Source organism: Neofelis nebulosa, chromosome 3, assembly GCF_028018385.1.
Source record: "Neofelis nebulosa isolate mNeoNeb1 chromosome 3, mNeoNeb1.pri, whole genome shotgun sequence".
Taxonomy (NCBI): Eukaryota; Metazoa; Chordata; class Mammalia; order Carnivora; family Felidae; genus Neofelis; species Neofelis nebulosa.
In genome coordinates this window covers 164,351,087-164,372,429 of record NC_080784.1, presented here as the reverse complement: position 1 = coordinate 164,372,429, position 21,343 = coordinate 164,351,087, and the positions used below count along the sequence as shown (strand labels likewise).

The 21,343-nt window shown below is 42.4% G+C and overlaps 1 protein-coding gene across 3 annotated transcripts in view; it reads right to left on the bottom strand.

The window, feature by feature from the left end:
* LNX1 (ligand of numb-protein X 1) overlaps positions 1-21,343 on the bottom strand; it is a 185,047-nt gene that overhangs the window by 126,320 nt on the left and 37,384 nt on the right. Inside the window, exon 1 of one of the 3 annotated variants that reach the window (XM_058722572.1) lies at positions 6,469-6,845. The exons of 1 other annotated variant lie outside the window; for it this stretch is intronic. The gene's annotated coding sequence lies outside the window, so the exon portion shown is untranslated. Of the gene's footprint in view, positions 1-6,468; positions 6,846-21,343 lie in introns of those variants that run through there. One more of the 3 variants, XM_058722570.1, reaches the window with a different exon arrangement.

Genomic DNA, 21,343 nt, shown 5'->3' with positions numbered 1-21,343 from the left:
ACCAGCGGAAAGAAGGGGAGGAAAGTTTCTAATTTCATGCTCATGGGGCAACTTCGTGGACACTAATGAAGCTTCTCACCCGTTCCCTATTCAGAAGGAAGTATCTTGTGGAAGTAGCCCTGGGGGAGTGTAGTTTCTGGGAAGGAGTGTCTTCAGTTACAGATGAATTACTAATCTGGTTTATACGTACAGTATATACGCATAGAACATATACACACGTGCATGTATTTCTACATACAGTTATGCGAAACGCACCAGGAAATCCATGAAATCGTACTTTTGAAGTATGAAATCATCTTTTCGAAGCCCGTCAAATCAACTGGAGAATGGAAGATCAACTTGATGGATCCCTTTAGAACAATGAGTTGTAAGTCTCTATGGCACCTTTTATGGTTATTTCTCTCTATAACTTCAACAGTCAGTGCCTTTAAAATCTGAAAATCGGGGCACCTGGGTGGCTCAGTCGGTTAAGCGTCCGACTTCGGCTCAGGTCATGATCTCACCGTCTGTGAGTTCAAGCCCTGCATCGGGCTCTGTGCTGACAGCTCAGAGCCTGGAGCCTGCTTCGGGTTCTGTGTCTCCCTCTTTCTCTGACCCTCCCTCGTTCATTCTCTGTCTCTCTCTGTCTCAAAAATAAATAAACATTAAAAAAAAAATTTTTTTTTTAATAAATAAATAAATAAAATCTGAAAATCTTATCAGGGCAGCCCTAAGAACATGGAAGGAACAACATGCCATTGGGTAATATGAGACCATGTAAAATTAAGTTCCAATACCACCACCGCCATGACGGATGATGGAGACCTGGGTTGGCAAATACCAGATGCACACTGCTCCATTCTTTTCCCCCATACCATACGGAGTAGTCTCTAGTCCTTGCTAAAGGGCGATGGTGCCCTCGAGCTGAGAGGTAACCTTAGAATCTTCAAGATGTAAGTCCAAGGACAATGTAATTTCTATGCCTAGTTTCACAGAAGACGGCGAGACAGTCAGGAAAGGAAAAGAATGGTGTTGGCTGGTACCATCAGGGAAGATTTCATGGAGAACGTATTGAACCTTGAAGGATCTGGCGAGATGGTGAGAAGGGCACACAGTTCCAAACAGGGTGGCCGTGTAGATGGAGGCAGGAATGATCACAGCCTATGTGTGGTGGGGAGGAAGGTGTGGTGGGGGAGCAGGTGGAAACAGGGGAAGAGGATCCATCACATGCTAAGTTTGGATGGGTACTGTAGGACCAGATTATGAAGCCCCTCGAGGGCTGACTGCTTCCGGTCTCCATGATATTGCTGGCTACTACTCTCATGATGAATAAACAGCTTTTTTAATTGAAAAAAAAAAAAAAAGGAAGAAATAAATTCAGCATCTTATGCACAGGGTAATTTATCAAGAGTGACAATGTTTTAAGAGACGAACCAGAAGACAGACTCTTGAATACATAGAACGAACTGAAGGTTGCCAGAAGGTAGGTGTGTATGTGGGGAGTCGGGGGTGGGGGGGGGGCGGATGGAGGGGATGAAATAGATAAAGGAGATCAAGAGTACACTTATCTAGAAAAAATAAAGAGTGACAATGTTTTCGGTGTTGAGCTAAACTTCCAGGATGTGCCATTTTGGCTACTTTATGGTCTTCTTTCTCTTTAGAAGCACGTCTCCTTTGCAGTCGTTATAGCCCGTAAACATCTTTGTCTGGAAGGGCAGGTGGAACACATTAGAAATCCCTCTGAACTCAAGGTTGGGCCTGTCCTAGTTAACCAGCCAGCTCACTTGGGCTTTTTGATTAGTTTGAATTCTTTTATGTGTCTTGACAGGGAAATCTAAGGGGGGAGAGGAGGTCTGTTTTCAAAGCTCTTTCCTTCTAGATCAACACAATGAAGGTTGGCATCCTCAAGGATTCCTCCTGGCAATGGACCCATTGCTAAGACCATGCCTCGTGATTCGTCAGAATTACTTTGCCCCTGTTTGCTTCCTTTTTTTTTCTCATGGCATATTTGTAGAGTTGTCTAAGATGACTAAATGCCACAACAAAAACATATCCCATCTGATTTTAATAAACACATCTCTAGAAAAAGCTTCTTTGGCTGAAAGTGCTCAGCATTATGAGATGGAATTGCTGTATACATTCCATCAAATTGGCCTCAGGTTTTTTGTTTTTTTTTTTAAACTAGCTTAGCCCCAAATCTTTCATTGGCTAATTACAAGTGCTTAGCATGATGCAAATAAGCAGATCCCACAAGGGCAATTATGGAAAATAATAGTAATAATCACAACTATCAGCTGATGTGATAGATGCCATCTGGTTCTGTGTATGTGGAAGAGTTTCTGGTTCTCCCACAAACTCACAGCCTGTGTACTGCCTGGTTGGCAGATGAGCTTCTAGGACACGCTATGGATCTACAGGTTAGGAGCAGACATTTCTCTGCTTTGCGTGCTATTTGGGGGAGAGGTAGTGCATCAGGTATTGGATTTGGCACGTATTTTGTGAACTTGGCACATATTTGTGGCCAGCATACTCTGCTTCAGCACATACACACAACTATAATTATCACAAGGCCTATATTCCGGAACTGTAAATATCTTTATGTGTATATGACTCCACCCCTGCATAAACCAGGTGGGTTACTCCATTTTTGGGTGATGATTATTACTATTTTGGAGGCTATCATGTCTTTGTTTCTTTACTGGTTCCTTCATATACAGCTATAATGATTGACCTAGTACCATATATGGAAAATGGAAAATGTCTCTTCTCTTTGCTAACTTTGGCTTCATTCTGAGGGCTTTCATGGCACTGTAGATGACCCCTCCAGCATCCTTGACCCCCTCAACTATAAGGACATTGACCTCGACTCCTCTTAGGCTACCCTTTCTGAGGGCTACCCGTTGGATCTTCTTATCACCCCCAAATCTTCCATTTCAAAAAATCAGAGAATGCTATTCTCAACCCTCCAGGTTTTTCACTCCCTTATTGAAACTTCGCTTTCTTCTCTGCACTGATTGTGATCCCTGCTTCCTGGAGGCTGCCCAAGAATACCTGCTCCCTAGGTTTTACTTCAAGCTTATCTGGCCCAGATTCAACTTCCTTGCCAGCCTCTTCGACTTCCTGGTGACCTGGCAGGACCATGGCACCACCTTCCCTCTTCCTATAAGCATGAAGCCTAGACCCACTATTTAGATATGTCCTGCTGTCCTGGTCACTAAGCTTGACACTTCTGCTCAGTGTCTCTCCCTTCCCTCTCGGTGGTCACCCCACCTTCAGCTTATTTGCCTTGCCTGGCACTTGAGGTTTTTCACGATCTGGCCCCTGCCTGCCTATCAAAACTCGTCAAGATCTTTCTTATCTTTTCCATCCGCAGAACACCATCCACCTCCCAGACCCCAGGCCCGAGTAACTCTGTGTCGGAGGGGAGCACTCCCTCACACCCCCACTTCCACGGGAAAGTGGTTTCCAAAGCAGGCCCTGACTAGCTCCACACTTTCCCCCCCTCTTCCTCTGGGAGTCCCCGACTGGAAATACGGGAAAGAACAACCAGGTAACCTCGGCTTTGCTCCTCCCTTTTCTGTGTTGGGAGCAAGGCAGACTTTCCCTGTGCTGTGCTGCTGTGCTCTGAGTTTTCTCTGGCCGGCCTTCTGTTTGAGAAACCGCCACTCCCAGGTCTGCCTGGTCCGGGTGTCTTCAAGCTCTGTTTTCCCTTGTCCCGGGTGTTCTCCAATTTAGCCACTACCATTTAAAAGGTGATATTTTTGGGGCGCCTGGGTGGCTTGGTCGGTTAAGCGTCCGACTTCGGCTCAGGTCATGATCTCACGGTCCGTGGGTTTGAGCGCGTCGGGCTCTGTGCTGACAGCTCAGGGCCTGGAGCCTGTTTCAGATTCTGTGTCTACCTCTCTCTCTGCCCCTCCCCTGTTCATGCTCTGTCTCTCTCTGTCTCAAAAATAAATAAATGTTAAAAAAAAAAAAATTAAAAAAAAAATAATAAAAGGTGATATTTTTGCCTCCATCATTATTCTTTTGAATATTTTCCAGATTATCCCAGACCCGAGTTTGGAAAGAGGCACTGTTTACGGCGGTTCTCCTTGCATACCCCCAAAACTTGCTTGTGGTTCCCTTAACAACCAAGGTCTCTCACGTCTAGGCTCTCACCCCTGCGAGGCCATCTAACAGTCATTGTTCATTTGCCATTGCCTGGATGGATGGTATGCACGCTGTCTGTGTTCTCTCACAGATTCCTGGCAGAAATCCCATGAGCTGACTCTACTTAACAGATGAAGAAACTGAGTCTCTGGAAGGTGACGTAACTTGTGTGACATGCCCAACTGATGACAGGCAGACCCGAGACTCAGGTGTTACTCCTCCCTCAGGCTGGGAAACTCCTCCTCCATCCATAGGGCTCAGCTCAAATGCCATCTCCTTCACAGAAACTTCTGTGACCTCCCTGAGTGGATATCTGTGCCTGCCTTGTGCTTACCACACACTCTACTTCAGCGGTTCTGTCACTGATTGTCAGTTCTTAAAGACTCTCTCCTCTCTAGACAGCCAAGTAGGGAACATGGCTTTTCATAGATGCCCAGGCCTCAGCCCATTGCCCAATGCCTGTGATAAATATTAGTTCAAAGAACTAAAGAAGAATCTAAGACAGGGCGCCTGGGTGGCTCAGTCGGTTAAGTGTCCAACTTCGGCTCAGGTCATGCTCTCGCAGTCTGTGGGTTCAAGCCCCGTGTTGGGCTCTGTGCTGACAGCCCAGAGCCTGGAGCCTGCTTCGGATTCTGTGTCTCCTTCTCTGTCTCCTCCCCCACTCACCCTCTCTCTCTCTCTTTCAAAAATAAATAAACATTAAAAATAAAAGTTGAGGGGCGCCTGGGTGGCTCAGTTAGTTGAGCCTCCGACTTCGGCTCAGGTTATGATCTCACGGTCTGTGGGTTCGAGCCCCGCGTCGGGCTCTGTGCTGACCGCTCAGAGCCTGGAGCCTGCTTCGGATTCTGTGTCTCCCTCTCTCTCTGCCCCTCCCCCGTTCATGCTCTGTCTCTCTCTGCCTCAAAAATAAATAAACATTAAAAACAAAAAAAAAAAAATTAAAAAAAATAAATAAAAGTTGAATCTAAAACAAGGAAAGGACGAGAGGATGGAGGAATTCACATCAAATTAAATCTTGAGGTTTCCCTTCCTTTCCCAGGAGTCTAGGCCTGTTGACTTTGGACAGGGGGCTGATTGTATTCCATTTCAATTTTACAATAATGCTACAGTCTAGACATTCCTTGTTCACTCACTAATTCTTTCACTCGCTTCTTCAGCAAACTTATGAAACACCATTAATATGTGAGGCAAGGTCAAGGAGAACAAGAGTATTTTCAGGAACTCATAATCAAAGGAGAAGTAGAGTTTAAGGCCAGTGATTAAACAACTAAAGGTGGGAATCACCATAACAGAGGAGTAGCGCAGGGGCACTTGGACGAAGGAGGGGGGGGGCTTTTTCTTCTCATCTAGAGGCTCCCAGGTAAAAAGTATCTGCCCCAGTTTGCCCAGCTAGTAAATGGCAGAGCCAACACGAGTGCAGTTCCTCTTGATTTTAGGGTTCATAGTCTTCCCGGGTGCCCACACAGCCTCGTGGTGGCCCTTAGCTCTGTAGGGCCATGCAGAGAAGGGAGTCCACAAGAAAGGGAGCCTAACCTGCTTCTAGAGTCTATGTATGTTACCCCAGAGAACTCGTGGCCTCTTACAGCTTTACAAATTTCACATTGTAGGGGCGGGTTCTCCGAGAGGGTAGAAAGACTAATTCTCAAATGTGGCCTCTGGGTTTCCCGCCCACTGTCAGAATTGCTGGCACCTTGGGCAGAATTTGAAAAAGGCCCGTTCTTTACAGGCAACAGAAACATCTGTAGATATTCACATCAGTAGAATTGAAATTCCTTGAAAGTGGAGTCGGCTTACTTCAGTAAACCATTTTTAAAGATCCCCACCTCAAACCTCATAAGCTTTTTAAGTGTCACATATCTAAATTCCCATTTAATTCTATTTTCTGTGCTGTCAGTCCTCAGTGGAGAACAAATTAGCATTTTCCTCCCCACAACTCTCCACTATATTTGCTGTCTTTTCTGCTGTATTATAGAGTTCAGGCCTGAGAGCCTTGTTTAGGCCTTAGAGCCTGACTTCTTCAAACTTTTTCCGGAGGGAGTAGAAAATTCATAATAACTAGTAACATACAATGACTTACAGACACACCCACAAAAATGTCCCAGTGAGATGGAGTGGAAAAGGCAAAATCGAGAGAGGGATCACGTTGCTGGCCTCCTTGGTGCGAGAAGTATAGAGGAAGCCAACTTTCTAGGCGGGGCTGTGTTTTCCTTCTCAGTGAACTTTCACTTCTGTCCAAGAAAGGGCAGGTCCTCAAAAATGGGGATCACTGCCAAGAAGCCTGTCCTTTACTTCTCCTAAGTCAAAGAATATAAGAAAGAGAATATCATGAAGACCACTCACCATCAACGAGGAGATGGCCTCTCAGTCAGATTCTGGCTAATAGCAAAGGAAAGTTCCTTTGACTTTTCTTGAATCCTGAGCAGGTGAAGATACTCCTTTTCACGGTGGATGATGAATCTGGATGGGTGCCTTTTCAGGTCTTTCTTAGAGCTGAATTCCATGGCTACCTGTCACTTCTCCATGACAAGCTGCTTAGACTAAACAAGGGTAGACCTCCTGGTGGTCATGAAGCCACAGGGAAGCAGGGCAGTGGACACAGGTTTGGGCTATGTGGAGGGAGGGTTCTTCAGGTCCAGTTCCGGGAACTCCGCCCCAGGAGCAGCCATCTCCTCCCAAAGTCAGTGTGGAAGCTGTCCTTCCCGTCCAAAGTGTAGATGATCACCGAGTAATGAATACTTTGACCACCTGTCCTTTGCCAACTGCGAGACTGGGGGGTGGGGGGGGTGGGTAGTTATCATCACAGACCTTTCCTGGAGTCCTCCATTACTGAGTAGCTCAACCGATCCTGAGTTGGAAATGTTGACTCGACTGCAAGCCAGGGGCCAAGGTACAGGTGAGGCAGCAGGAAATCATTCCTGCTAGGATGTGAGAACGGCTGAGAAGAGGCCTGCATTTTGTATTCAGATCCCTTCATGTCAGTTCACTGAACATTTATGGAGAGTTCAGAGCCAGAAGCAGCGTTATTAACTGGTCTGGGTAATAGAGGCCCCAGATTGCCAAGTTCCCTGTTTGTACCGTCTTAATTTGAGGCTTTGTCGATATCAGTGCTGGCCATCAGCTCAGGGTGGCCAGGCTGGTTCTTCCAGTTCAGGTTGTCCCCCTGGAGTGGTGCGGTCCATCTGGCAAGAGGAGAGGCCACCCTTCCAGTCCAATCCCACTTTCTCTGAGTTGCCCCAGGAGGTGGACTGGATGTGCAGCTTTGACATGTTATGCCACAGGCATACTCACACCCCCGTGTTGGGTGACTCTCACTGAAGTGTCTCCCCAGGGTGGCCAGTCCTTCCAGGTGATCCGGCTGCACCTGGATCAACACTGTTCATGTTCCTTCTGCCCATTAAACTCACAGCTGTGACTACGGTGTGAGAATGGCACTAAGCCAGGTACTGTGAGATGCTCGTTCTTCAACGTCATGGAGTTGGGAAGTTTGGGCAGAGGGACAGCAGTGGTGATGGGATGTCCCTTCCTCATCTCTGCCCCTAGGGCCTGCTGCACGCACTAACTCCTTTGAACTTGAAGTCAGAAGAAGATTCGTGACGTTCCTGGCCTACCTTCAGCCCATTTCAAGGTGGCATCTCCTCCAGGATAAAGAAATCAGGAACCACATGCCAGGGGTCGCCAGTGGGTTAGTCCCAAGTGTCAGTCTTCTCAAAGCCAAACTCTCTAGACTGATTATCATTATTTCTCCCTGTCCCCCATGCCCTCTCCCCCAAATCTCCCCATTCTATACAGTCCATACACCACCCACCCTCTTCACCCCTGCTTAACTGGCTGACTTGTGTTCATACCATTGTCCTCCCCTGGAAATGATCCCATGAGATTTTTATGGAAGAGCAAAAGTAGATCCTCATCAGGAAGTCTTAGGATTCTGCTGGTTGATGGAAAGAGGGATAAAGTGAGAAATAAACTCAGAGTCTGCCAAGGTACATACCAAAAGTAATGGAAATGAAATCAACCTCTGCAGTGACCCAGGGATAAATCCAGATGTAACAAGTGAGCTCTGCTGTCTGTGATTTTGATACAACCATTAGAGGGTTTGTCTGGGTCCCGGGAGAAACAGATGCCAAGGTATGATGAAATATGGACTTTATTAGGGATAATACCTACGGGGGCAACAATGGGACAGGAGCTGAGAAATGTTGGGAGGGCACATGAAGAAGTTTAACAATGTCTTTGTTGCGTAAGTGATGAACAAAGTTTGGTTTGGGAATGGAAAGAGAAAAGGAACATCTGGGAACAAAATGATGTGAATTAGCCAAGTTGCTGTTGGGTTGTAGCGAAGGTAGATACTCAGCTGGTATCTACCACGGGGCTGTACTAGGTATTGACTCCTGACACCTCGTCCAACTGGTCTGGTCTATTGCTGGTCGATGCCTGTCCTGTACTGATTGTCAAATATTTTGAAAATGACCCCAAGTTATACAAGCTATCATATTGGCTGGAATATTTGGCTATGGTTTCACAAATGGAAAAATTTATTTCTGACGGCCTTTTCATTGCAACATAGGACTCTCATATATATTAGCAATTCTCATAGAGGGGCGCCTGGGTGGCTCTGTCCATGAAGTGTCCGACTCTTGGCTTTGGCTCAGGTCATGATCTCCCAGTTCATGAGATCCAGCCTTGCATCGGGCTATGTGCTGACAGCACACAGCCTGCTTGGGATTCTCTCTCTCTCCTTCTCTCTTTCTCTCTCTCTGCCCCTCCCCTGCTCATGCTCTCTCTCTCTCTCTGTTAAAATAAATAAATAAAACTTAAAAAAAATTCTCATAGATGGTGGGTGGTACAGAAACAAAGGGAACTGCCAGAATTTATTTATTGTTCTGTGGATTTGTTGGAGGGAGGTTTATGAAACTGATGGTATGCCCATATTCAAAGTTGCTTTTGTTCTATTCTTCCTAGAAAAGAAGGTATATTACTCTTTTCCCCTTGCCCCACTAAAAATATCCTAGCACCTAAATATGGTGCACTTCCTATTTGTTCTTTTGTTCATAAGCACTGTACGTCCTCCTTAAACAGGAAAGGTAATTGAAGGTAAAATGAACTGAGACAGTGAAAAGTGACCTGTCATTAAAGTTTCTATCCTCACAAAATGCTGAAGTAATGAGCATATTTGGGGAGACTGGTGAAAAATCTAGACTTAACGGCCAGATAGACAAGAAGCAGAACTGGCACAGCCCGTGCCCATGTGGGAGTGTGGAGGCAGGAAGAAACAAGAGAAAGTGACCCGGGAACCCTTGGAGATGGTGGTGAGGACTGAATTCTCACAGGCAGTGGTACTGGGATTCAGACCACGTTTAACTAAATCTCCATGTGCAAGGGGGCACACCTGATATCTGGAATATACTTAGGCTAGCTGGATTTTTTTTTTTTTTTTTTGTAACCAAAAATGCATTACGAATAGCAATCCAAAGTCTGAGACAGATTAACCTGTCTTTCCTATAATGAACTAGGAAGTAAATTCTCCAAGATTAAAGATTTGTTCTCATGTCTAGGGTGGGTTGAACTTCTTGGGTGAGGATGGCAGGTTGTAATCTTCCCGTCCAAGAAAATAGGGATGCAGGGACCGGAAACCAAAAAAGACAACGCTATGAATGCAGAGGATTCCAAAGGCAGTGACATGCTATCTTATGTGCATTTAAACTCCCCTCCCAGATTAATGTAGTGGTTGATTTTCCAACATAGGGCACAAACCCTCAGAGTTCTAAGTCATTGCTTTTATTCTCCTATGTGGTAATGGCTCCACCCCTGCCACTGAAACACACACTCTCACTTGCACGGAGTACCACACCATCACTGTGCACACCTTCCGAGTGGCCCCTTCAGTAAGCTGTTTTTGATGACCTCTAATGACAATGACACCTGTTTCCCGCCCAGACTGCCACAGTGGCCCCAAATCACACACAGCCCTTTTCCTCTTTCCGTGCCCAGGGCCTACTGGAAAAAATAGCTGAAATTCCCCGCCTCTCCTTGTAGCAGGTAGAGGCGGAAATGAGACGAGGCTAGAGACCAGAAAACTCGAGAAATTCAGACTGGAGATATCTTGCCTCTGAGAATGGTCAAACTTTTGAAAATTAGGAAAAAGAAAAAGTATAAAAAAACGTAAAAAAAAAAAATTAGAGAGAAGTAACGGAATTAAGTATATCCACCATTGTGCTGAACGAAGAACATGGCATTTCCTTCCCATTTCTCCAAAACTGTGCATATTCAGCCAATGACATCCGTATGGTCCAATCCACAACAATTCTCAGCCCTCATCTATTACTTTCCCCTTTACCCCACTCCAGCCACACTGGCTTCCTTGCTTTCCCTTGTACACGCTAAGCATGACTCGATCCTACAACTTGACATTAGCTATTCTTTCTGCCCTGGAATACTCTTCCTCCAGATGTCCACATGGCCAGCTCTGTCCCTCCTTTGATTTTTACTCAAATGCCATTTTCTCAGTAGGGCCTTTCGTAACCATTCTACGTACAGTTGCAAACCTCCCCTTACACTCTTGATCCTACACACCCTGCTCCATTTTTATTTTATTCCATGGCATTTAGTATTTCTAAATTGCTCTGTTGATTGTTTATTTATTTATTTTTTATTTTTTATTTTTGAGACAGAGACAGACAGAGCATGAACGGGGGAGGGTCAGAGAGAGGGAGACACAGAATCGGAAAACGGGCTCCAGGCTCTGAGCGGTCAGCACAGAGCCCGACACGGGGCTCGAACCCACAGACCGCGAGATCGTGACCTGAGCCGAAGTCGGCCGCTTAACCGACTGAGCCACCCAGGCGCCCCTTGATTGTTTATTTATTATGTGTATTGTTTATTGTTTGCTCCCATAGACTTTCTTCTTTTTTTAATTCTTTTAAAAAATGCCTATTTATTTTGAGAGAGAGAGAGTGCCCACAAGCAGGGGAGGGGCATAGAGAGAGGGAGACAGGGAATCCCAAGCAGGCTCTGCATCATCAGCACAGAGCCTGACATGGGGCTCAAACTCATCAACTGTGAGATCAAGACCTGAGCAGAAATCGAGTCAGACATTTAACTAACCGAGCCACCCGGGCGCCCGTAGTTGAAGATTTTAAAGGCATTTAATCAATTCATTTACAAAAGTACCCTAAGAAGGAACTGCTTTTTGTTTTTGCTAGATTTATAGATTAAATATTTGTGAATTAAACTTAAAAATCTCAGTAAACGGATTTCTCTTACAATGTAAAAATCTGGAAAGAGCATCACTCACACCCTACGAAAAATAAAAGCAGGATAATCTATAAAATTATAGTTTTTCTGGGGTCCATTCAAGACTTGAGGTTGTAGGGAAACCAACTAGCCTGAAATCTAAGCAAAAAATAGGCACCTCCGAGGAGAAATGTAATATGAGTATTAGCTAATGTGAAGCCAAGTATGGAAGGAAGACAGATTTTGCATAAAAGCAGGTAAGAAAACTCCAGCTAAAATTTGTAAAGAATTTCTTTTAAAAATTTACTTATTTTTGAGAGAGAGAGAAAGAGAGAGACAGAGAAAGAGAGGGTGAGTAGAGGAGGAGCAGAGAGAGGGAGACACAGAGCTGTCGGCACAGAGCCCCATGCAGAGATTGAACCCACAAACTGCGAGATCATGACCTGAGCCGCAGTCGGACGCTTAACCTACTGAGCCACCCATGCGTCCCTGTAAAGAATTTCTAGAGTCAAGTGTGGGCTATCATGAAAGTCTAGAAATCCTGGGAGTCAGAGATAAAAGGAAGATTCGCACTCACTCACAGGCTCTTCTCCACAGACCACAGTAGGTACTCATGAGAAAGACTGGGGCAGGGTAGAAGATGGGAGAAAGACGGGAAAGAAAATAAGAATGTTAGCAGACTTCTCATCAGAAACTATGAAAGCTGAAGAGTATGAGGGAGCACCTCTAAAGTACTGAAAAGGAAATATTGTAAACCCAAATTTCTATACCAAGTGAAAAAGTTTTTTCAAGTATGAAGAGAAATGAAGACTTTTTCAGATACACCACGATTGAAAGTATTCATTACCAATAGACATGAACTATAAGAAGTCTTGAAAGAAATTTCTTTTTTTTTTTTTTTTTTTTTTTTTTTTCCACGTTTTTTATTTATTTTTGGGACAGAGAGAGACAGAGCATGAACGGGGGAGGGGCAGAGAGAGAGGGAGACACAGAATCGGAAACAGGCTCCAGGCTCCGAGCCATCAGCCCAGAGCCTGACGCGGGGCTCGAACTCACGGACCGCGAGATCGTGACCTGGCTGAAGTCGGACGCTTAACCGACTGCGCCACCCAGGCGCCTTGAAAGAAATTTCTTTAGGCAGAAAGAATATGATAGGGGACAGAAAGCTGGATTTACACATAAAAAAATGAAAGGCACTAGAAATGGTAAAAATAAATGGACTGTGGATGTTGGTACACTTAACACCATTCCGGGAGCACACCTCTAATCCAATCTGATTTTGTAGGCTCCTTTATCTGGCACAAAATACCCTGAAGAAAATCTAGCATTCTAAAGTATAACAAGAATGATTCTTTATGTGCTATGTGCAGGGAAAGGCAACCTGTTAAGGAAAAACGAGATTGGAATTCAGTTTATGAAAGGGCAAAGAAAAAAAAAATTAAGTTTATTTTGAGAGAAACAGAGACAGTGCAAGTGGGGGAGGGGCAGAAAAAGAGGGAGGGAGAGAGAGAGAATCCCAAGCAGGCTCCACACTGCCAGGGCAGAGCCCAACATGGGGCTTGAAATCATGACACTGTGAGATCATGACCTGAGCCGAAACCAAGAGTAGGATGCTTAACCAACTGAGCCACCCAAGCATCCTGAAAGGGCAAAGTTTTTAATTGAAGTGTGGTCAAGTGTCAAAAATAAACAAATAAGTAGTAAAGATAAGAAAAATCCAAGAAAGTAAGGTGAGCATTGAAAATACATAGTTTTTATAAAAGACTAAAGAAGTATTACATTTTAAAATTTAATAAAAAATAAAAGTGCACCAGAGTAATGTTTGAACCCACAAGCCACCCTCAAAAACACCAAAAAAAACTTATATTCACTGGGTAAATCTCTTTGGACTGCGTTGGGCAATTCTGCAGAAAGAAAGCAATAAGGACACAAATGAATTGTCTAAGTATTTTTTGTTAATATAACAACTAATTATATGGCATTTGCTATGTTCTAATTTCTATTCTAAACACTTTATAAATATGAAATAATGTAATTCCCATAAGAACTCTATGAGGTAGACACTATTATGATTCACCTCTTATAGATATGCTCAAGGTCGTATGTAATGTAAAGATTTGGAAGTAGACATATTTTTCTCTGAAGTCTTCGCTTTTAACCTCCATGCCATGCTGCCTCCCAACACCATAATTGGATGAAACCCTACATTCCTGGTAAAGAGAATTTTCATATGTTTGTAGAACATTCATAAACATTTATACCTGGCTACAAAGAAAACTTCAGCAAATTTAAAGAGTAAAAATGTTATAGGTTATGTGATCTGATCCTAATTCACTAAGAAAAAAAAATATTTTAAAATGACCAAAAAAGTTGACTACTTGGAAATTAAGAGATACTTAGAAAATAATTTGGTGCAAAGAAGAAATCAAGAGAAATCACTGATCATTTTGAAAGCTACAAAAAAAGAGAACTTTATAATATGCTCTAAGACACTACAAAGATTGTATCAAAAATGTTATAGTCAAAATCTGTCCTTGTGAAATAATGAAGATGAGAGATAAAGAAACTAAAACCACATTCTAAGAAATTAGCAAAAAAAAAAGAGGCTTCTGGGTGGCTCAGTTGGTTGAGCTTGATTTCAGCTCAGGTCATGATCCCAGGGTCATGGGATTGGGCCCCTGATCAGGCTCTGTGCTGACAGTGTGGATCCTGCTTGGGATTTTCTTTTTCTCCTCTATCCCTCTTCCCCACTCATGGCCTCTCGCTCTCTCTCTCTCTCTCAAATAAAAATTAAAAAGATAGAAAAAAAATTAGCAAAAAAGGAAAAAAACAATAGAGTGATTAATAAAGTTAAAATCTTAAATTAATGAAGTGGAAAGAAAAAAGCAGTAAAATAGGTAAATAAATTTAAAATCTTGTTATATTAAACATGCATACCTTTGCTAAACAAGTTTTGATTTTTAAAATGAATAAAAAGCAAAATTATAAAAGATCAAGAAGTAGAAAGATTAAAGTGACTGAAAGTATTAAAAGAGAATAGAATATGAAACTTTATGGCAACAAATTTTAAAACTGGAAAAAACATTGGCAAAGAAGAGGAAAAATGATCTATTTGTTGCAGATGACATGATTGTAAACCTAGAAAGCCCAAAGGAATCTAGTAAAAATCTCCCAGAATTAAGAAGAGAATTTGGTAAAGTAGATGGATATAAAAAATATGCAAAAAAAAAAAAAATTCTGTAGCTTTTCTTTACTCTGGCAATAAGAATAGGAATGGAAGAAATCCATTTAAAACATTGAAAAAGAAACCCCTGTGAAATACTTAGAAATACATATAACAAAAAAGGAAATAAACAACAAGGTCATACTAAAATACGTAAAAGGAGAAGTGAAGAAATGGAAAGAAAGATGTACCAAATTCTTAGATGAGAAGACTCAATACCATAAAAATTCCCCCAAATTTCAATGATGTGGGTATTTCTTGTTTGTTTGTTTTGGCAATTGGATAAAGTGATCCTAAAGTTTCTAGAGAAAAATAAATACCAAAGGCAAGACAAATAATTTCGGAAAAATGGGGGTGGGGCAGGGGACTTCTTCACCAGTTATTTGAACCCTCTATAAAGTCATTATATTCAAGTTGGAACCTTACTGGATCCAAATTTTATGGCACCTCCAAGGACATAATACAAATATATGAATGAAAAATATAAAGTTAAAGCAAACTTAAAAAAAATTTTTTTAACGTTTATTTATTATTGAGAGAGAGAGACAGAGCATGAGTGGGGGAGGGGTAGAGAGAGAAGGAGACACAGAATCTGAAGCAGGCTCCAGGCTCTGAGCTGTCAGCACAGAGCCGGACACGGAGCTTGAGCCCACAAACTGTGAGATCATGACCCGAGCCGAAATCAGACGTTTAACCAACTGAGCCACCCAGGTGCCCCAAAGATAAAGCAAAACTCTTGCAAGAAAATCTAGTAGATTATATGTACTCTATTGTACAGGAAAACTTTCCTGATAAAAACTGAGAAGTCAAAAGGTACAAGAGAAAAGATGGACATATTTAACTATAAAAAAAATATTTTTTAAGGCAAAGGTGTCATAAAAATATCATTGACCATGACAGATTTGCAGAAATATATATAATGCAGATAATATATTTAATTTTTATAATTTACAAAGATTTATTATAATTTGACAAGAGAGACAAGAACAAACCAATAGGAAAATGGGTGAAGAATATGAATGGGCAATACACAGAAAAGCAAATCCAAATGCCAAGAAACACGGAAATATCCTCAAATTTCCCACAAGTGAAGGGAATGCAAATTAAACTAACTAATCTGAGATATCAGATTGTCTAAAATTTAAAAGATCTACAATGCTTATCGTTTGGAGGCACTGTAAGAAAGGAAACACTTCATGCAGTGTGAATGGAATGAAAAATGTTACAGCCTCTCGGGGAAGCAGTATGGTGGTATGTATTAAAATTGAAAATACATATATTCTTTGGGTCAACAGTTCTTTTCCCGGGAACCTCTCCCACAGAAATGAAATCGCCAGAACTAAAGGATTCATAGAAAGGCACTCTTTTGGTAAATGAGAGGTTATTTTAGGTGTTTAAAATTCGGGGGGTTTTTTTTGTTTTGTTTTGTTTTTCACATTATTTGTGTGTTTCCAGCAACAGGGAATGGTTGACTGAACTATGGGATATCCACAGGATGGAATAATATAGCCATCACAAAGAATGTACAGGAAGAACTTCAGAACATGTTATGGACTGAGTAAACTACAATGCAGACAAAAAAAATGTGTACTATGGTTTTATTTTTATAAAACAAATGATTATCAGAAAGCACTTGGGTGTGTACGTGTGTGTGCATATGTATATGGTTGCATAGCCATTGGTAAAATAGGAAAGATACACATTAGACTATTTATATGGGTTATCTGGGTAGGTGGGTGGATTGGGAATTAACATGTGTGTAAGGGAAAAGGAAGCACCAAGCCAAAAAGGGGAAAACAAACACAAAGACCACCCACACATGACCACACACTTGTACCTATGATTGAACTGAATCACATACATTTGTTTGTGAAAATGTATGAATGTGTGCTATTGGACATAAAGCACTCATCTGGCCAAATACAAATTTGCTATTCCATTTGTACCCCTGCACCAACACATTCTCCAGGAAAGATTTTCTGATTCTGGGATTCCCATATTTAATTCTAAGACTTCCTCTGCTATGACATAGTGTTTCCTCTCAGAAATAGCACTCACAAAGTCTCCATCATCCTTCTAGTAATGAAGGTGTTTCTACCTCTGTTCCTTCTTGTCCACACTTCCATTCTTGACTGCCAGGTTACCTTTCTAAGTAAGGAGGACCACACAATTCCAGGCAGAAGGTGAAGGGTTCCACCATGGGTACCTGGGGAAATGACCAATTCTTTAGGTCATCCATCTTGGAATTATAGCCTTGTCTACATTGTGAACTTCCTCAGGATCCGGTATGAGGTAAATATAAGAAGAACACTAACTTGAGATACTTTTAGTCAGCCACGCTGTTTACTGCTCATGAGTCCCTCGCCTCCTTGTGTTTATAGAACGTTTACTGGTCTTACATTCCATGCTCACATCTGTCGGCCTCCTTCAGCCTCCTTGTGGTACAGCAATTTCCTTCACTTCAAAGGAAACTCCAGGTGCAGGGAAGGCTCGAGGGGTGTGGTCCCGCCTCAGAATCTGGCTCCTTTTCTCTCCTAAAACATGTACTCTCTTCATCTTATCCCAAGATGACTTTTGGAGCCCTTCCTAAGTTCATTCATCTGTTTTTGAACTCTGAGAGTGAGACAGAAATGCAGTTTTCCTTTTTCCTCAAATCACAGACACTTCAAACTGAGTAACTGCAGAAGGAAAGAGGAGGGATAAAGATGCCAGCACAGAGAAAATGTCACAATTTAAAGAGTGGTAAATAGGCTGTGGGAGATTAGTACGATGATGGCCCCCAATGAATTATGGAGAAATTTTAAAAAAGATTCTTTTAAGCTCTATATTTTTTAGAGTGGGAGCTGGATGCAGGAGAAGGGCAGGGGGCAGAGAGAGAGAGAAACAGAGACAGAGAGAGAGAAACAGAGAGAGAGAGAATCTTAAGCAGGCTCCATGTTAAGCATGGAGTCAAATGTGGGGCTCGATCCCATCACCCTGGGGTCATGACCTGAGCTGAAATCAAGAGTTGGACACTCAACCAACTGAGCCACCCAGGCACCCCTAAGCTATTATATACATATATATTTTAACGCAGCAGTAGTGAACTGAAGTAGGGGACCGTTTGCCCACCCCTGGGAATCTGCCTGGGCTGGCGGAGGACTCTGTGGGAGTTCCAGAGACTGGACATTGAGAGGCTTTGCAGCTTCCTCTCTTGCCCTCTCGGATGCTGAGGCAGCCGTGCTGTAAAGAAGCTCAGGGCAGCCTACTGGTGAGCAAGAGACCTTGGGAGGAAAAGAGCCTCTTGCCTTTAGCCAGCACCAACTCCCAGATACAGGAGTGGGGCTGTTGGAGCTTCCAGCGAAAGGCAGTCTCACGATGGAACCCAGACAGAACCGGCAGAGAAATAGGTCAGCCAACCTCCAGAATTATGACAAATAACAATTGGTGGTTGGTTTAGTCACTGGGTTTTGGAGTGGTTCATCCCACAGTAATAGTCGATTAATACAGAGGCTTGGACCTTTTAATTCAGTATCTATCTTTCTCTTTTCTGTGTATAATGAGACTCCTTTTCTATTTTTTTTCCTGAGAAATCTCGGAAAACACATTCCCCACATGGACGCAAGTAATTCCCAAGTACTACCCACTTTAAAAAGTTCTCAGAGGGGCGCCTGGGTGGCGCAGTCGGTTAAGCGTCCGACTTCAGCCAGGTCACGATCTCGCGGTCCGTGAGTTCGAGCCCCGCGTCAGGCTCTGGGCTGATGGCTCGGAGCCTGGAGCCTGTTTCCGATTCTGTGTCTCCTCTCTCTCTGCCCCTCCCCCGTTCATGCTCTGTCTCTCTCTGTCCCAAAAATAAATAAAAAAAAACGTTGAAAAAAAAATTAAAAAAAAAAAAAAAGTTCTCAGAAGGCGGGTTGATGGGGGGTGGGAGGGAGGGGAGGGTGGGTGATGGGTATTGAGGAGGGCACCTTTTGGGATGAGCACTGGGTGTTGTATGGAAACCAATTTGACAATAAATTTCATATATTGAAAAAAAAAAAAAAAGTTCCCCGAAGACAAGACTGTAAAGGCATGCGCTGGATCTTCTGTCTACTCTTCAGGACCCCGCAGCCAGAAAGCACCGAATGGCCAGGGGGAGATCAGCATATGTTGAGCAAATGGAGTATCTCGTGGGATACCTGATCCTGCTTTCACCTCGTTTTCTTAGTACTTGCACGTGTCACAAAACAAATGTCTGGTCGGTTTGGCTTCCCTGGCCAGCCCTGCAGATATACCCTTGTTGCCTCGATTTTCCAAACAATAGGTCGTTCCCAAAGATCCCAGCCTGGAAGCAGCGGAGAGCATCTCTCCAGGGGGTGGAAGCCCCCGGGGGTGCTGGTCAAGAAAGAGTGTAGTGGCACGGATCCATTCGTGGCAGGGGTGACAGGAGCACCAGCTAACGTTTACTGACACCCTATCCATATGCCAGTATTTATGCCATTCACTTCCTATGAATTGACCTAATTTAATTAGTTATCTGTCACACCCGTAAGGAAACTGAGGCACAGATGTGTTATCTGTTCTATCCAAGCTGACAGTTAAAAGGCAGAGCCTTAGCTCTTAGCAAATGCTCTGGCTCTTAATGTGGCTAATTGTATGGTTATAGCTAAGGAATATTTAGCTAAGGTTTAAACTAAGGACCTTTAAACACAACCATTTGTAACAGTTACCTAACAAGGAATCACCAATGAGTTATAATCTCCAAAACTTTTAGATATCACTTGTACTTGTCGTTAGCCAAGAACCAAGTTATTACTGAGAGCATAATATATGTCTGTGCTTGTACACAGAAAGTCATAAACCTGTCAATTAACAAAAAACAATATCCTATAAGAATCTTGGCTCTACAAGTCCTTAACACTATTTTAAAGAGACCAGACTTCTTCAATGAAGTGACAAAAGAGTAGGACAAGACTTAAAAAAAAAAAAAAAGCAAAGGAGTTTTGAGACCTCACCTCTTACAAGGAAGAATCTGAGTCATATTTCAAATCGTCCTTTCTCCTCGAAGCAAAACCACAGCCTTCTTTTTGAAGGTCATGGCACTAAAAGATGGTTTAATGGGCCAGGCTAACCTGTGTTAGCAACTAGAATAATCTCCAAAAAAAAGAAAATTTACTTTGGGATTTAAGATAATCAAAACTGATTACTTCTCAAGAGGCTTAGAAACCCAAAGCTGTAAACACAGCTGGGGAAACACTTGAATGTGGGTCCATAAAAACTCCAGTGAATAATCCATCCTTCTGTCTCATGACGTGGACACAACACCACACACATGAACCTATAGGAAAGCAGTAAATATTTTTATATAGCCTTGTTGGTGAATAGAAAAAAAAAGGTGTACAGAGATAGGCCCACCCACATCTTCTACATGTGCAGTGTAAATATCTTTCTTGTTTTACTGAAGGACCGAAGGCTTACATTTAGCCCAGCCACGAAATTGTAACACAGGGATGTTATATACCAGACCTATACAAACTGGAGTTTTCTTCTGAAAATTCAGAATGCCAATAGAATTGTTTTTGATTGGTTGAAAAATAAATGTTCTACTATGTGTCATCCAATAGTCAACAGCAGCATTTTTTGCCAGCTTTACTCTATATAGAATAATTTTGACTCCTCAAGGCCATTTTTTCCCAGGGAGGGACAGACATTTATGTATTAACAATGATTGTCTCTGGCTGTGCGATTAGGAGTGCTGGTTATTTACTTCTGTTTTTTGGTGGTTTTGGAACTTTTCAAAATAACATACATTATTTTCATAATAAAAAGATACTATGATTTTTTAAAAAGCAATCAGCTTACTTAACTTGCTCAATGATGGACAGTCCTACACTACTTAAATATTTTGCTCTTAACTACTGCGCCTACTAAATAAATACTTGTGTTCAGTTCATTTAAAACCAATTTCCCTTTGAGGAGAATTCCTATGATCTGTTTTCACTTATATCTAGAAACGTACGTGAAGGCTAAGAGCATTTTGACACAGAACTTGAGTCTTGGAAATAAGTCACTGGGAGCAGGAAAGAAACGATGCCTTAAAAAATTCCTTTTTCAGATGATTTGCTGTGTAGTTCATTAGCAAGAGACACAAAAAGTACTTTCTAAAATAATAATGGCCCAGAACCTTGTTCTTTGAGATAACAAGGTTCTGTTTTTGCAGGTGGCCCGCTACTCAAAGAACAAAAACTGGAAACATCCATTGAATTGCCCTGTGTACATGTGTTGAGTCATGCTAATGAAACAGAGCTAATCAAGTCCCTGGGACAAAGCCCTTTATGTAAAGGAAAAGGACCAGCTTCAGATTCACTAACCTCCAGATGCAAACACTTTCACGTGCCTCTGCAAAGACACCAACCTGCTGTGGGTGAACTTGAAGGCAGAGCTGGCCAGTGGAAAGATAATGTGAGTCACGTACAGAATTTTAAATTTTCTAGAAAAAAGTAAAAGTACATCTAAAAAAGTAAAAGTACAATAAATAAATCTAAAAAATAAAATTAAAATTAAAAAGTAAATAGGTAAGTTAATTTTAACGTTATATTTTATTTAACCAAATATATTCAAAATAGATTCATTTCAATATCAAAAATGTAATTAGGTATTTAGGTATGTCCTTTTTTTTTTTCTTTTTAAACTAAGTCTTTGAGTTCTAGCCTGTATTTTCACTTATAGCAAAGCTCACTTTGGACTAACGACACTTCGTGAGCTCAAAAGCCCCATGTGGCCAGTGGCTACCTTATTAGATAG